Consider the following 1,903-nt stretch of genomic DNA (forward strand, 5'->3'; position numbering starts at 1 on the left):
GAGAATTGAAGAGGGCATGATCTTAACTCTAAAGTGGGGGCGTATTTGTAATTAGGATTGGAATATACTTAATCATCATGCTTAATTGAATATTGTGATCTTAATGTGTTCTTGATAGATTAATTACATAGGAATATATGTGTTAATCTATTTTGGACATGCAAGTAGAAATTCGGGAGAATGGTATGAGTACACTTTGCTCGATTAATTAGCAACCATAAGCGAATTGCATGAAATGGAGAGTTAGTAAGAACACAATAGAACTGGTGAATCGATCACAACCCTGGAATGTTCATCTCTATTGAATTCTCTACATAACTACATTATGCTTGCTAAATTAGTTAATTGTACATTTACTGCTTAGCTATAAATCACACAACTCAACCTTGATTGACTCCACTGAATAACAATTTGAGTGAAATTAGTCGGTAGTTAAACATAAGTCTTTGCGGGTTCAACACTCTACTCATCATTATATTACTTTTTGACCACGTATAATTGCGTGTGCAACTGGGAGCAACAAGTTTTTGGCGCCATTATCGAGGACTTGAATATTGACTACTTTACTAGCTTTAGCTTTTATCATTTATTTTGTCAAGTATAACGTTTCTTATTGGTTGCTTTGCTCTCAGGAACTTTGTTTGAATGCGAAGGATCAACGCCAAGATAGACTTCAAGGCTTTGACCCAGAACATGAGAGAACATTTCACAGAAGGTTGAGAGAAGAAAGGGATACAGATAATCTTCAGGCACTTGTTCAACTGCCTGTGGAGATGGCAGATGGGTAACCTTTGGCAGTGCAGGAAATTGCGATGCATAGCATTGCTAATGCCACATCTGGAATCGTGAATCCTAGAATCACTGGGTCCTTTGAGCTGAAACAGAGCATGATCCAGCCGTTTCATTCAAACGGGCAATTCATGTACCACATGAGGATCCACAGCAACACATTCTGAACTTCTTGGAGGTCAGTGATACTTATATCACAAATGGATTCACACCGGACTATGTGAGGCTCACACTATTCCTTTCTCTCTATTGGGCGAAGTGAAGAGATGGTTGAAGGTGGAACCAGCTAACTCTATTACATCATGGAATGATCTAGCACGTAAATTCTTCGCACGATTTTTCCCTTCAGGTAAAACTGTAATGATCATAAGTGAAATAGTCACTTTTAAACAGAAGGAGGGCGAGTCCTTATATTCTGCTTGGGAGAGGTTCAAGGGGCTGCTTCGAGATTGTCCTCACCACAATCAAACCAATGAAGTGCTGGCTCATACCTTCATAGAAGGGCTGCACCTAGAGATTAAGATCGTGGTAGATGCTGCAGCCGGTGGTAAGGTGTTGGAGAAAAACTTTGATGAGATTTATGCATTGTTGAACAAAGTCTCCAAAAGTAATCATGATAGACTAGGAGAAATGGGCAGACATATAGTCCACAAAACTACAAGGGTCCTTGAGCTAGATGTTGTTTCTGTATTATCGGCACAAGTTGCTATATTGGCCAACCATTTCAATAATATGGCCATGGTTCTCAATATGCAACAAGTTCATGCATTTTGTGAAGTTTGTGGAGAGGGTCACACGAGTGATATATGCCCAGCAAATGCAGAGTCTGTATGCTTTGTGGGTAGTGCAAATCAAGGCTAGGAAAATCAGTATGGGAACCCCTATAATTTAAATTGGAGGAACCACCCAAACTTTTCATGAGGTGGGAATCAAGGTACTCAGAATCAATATAGGCCACAAGCTCCTCACAATAATATAGACCACAACCACAGGCTGAACAATAAACAAACCCAATGATAAATATTGAGGAGATGCTAAAGAAGATAATGGCTAACCATTAGGCCCAAGCAGCAGCCCACTCAGCAGCCATTCGGAATCTAAAGCGACAAATGGG

At 39.9% G+C, this 1,903-nt stretch overlaps 1 non-coding gene across 1 annotated transcript; it reads right to left on the minus strand.

The window, feature by feature from the left end:
• Positions 1–1,150: 1,150 nt before the first annotated feature.
• Positions 1,151–1,256, minus strand: LOC117274283 (small nucleolar RNA R71). The gene has a single exon (XR_004504380.1). It is a non-coding gene; the product is annotated as a small nucleolar RNA R71 (small nucleolar RNA).
• Positions 1,257–1,903: the final 647 nt, after the last annotated feature.

The sequence above is a fragment of the Nicotiana tomentosiformis genome, chromosome 8, assembly GCF_000390325.3.
Source record: "Nicotiana tomentosiformis chromosome 8, ASM39032v3, whole genome shotgun sequence".
Classification (NCBI taxonomy): Eukaryota; Viridiplantae; Streptophyta; class Magnoliopsida; order Solanales; family Solanaceae; genus Nicotiana; species Nicotiana tomentosiformis.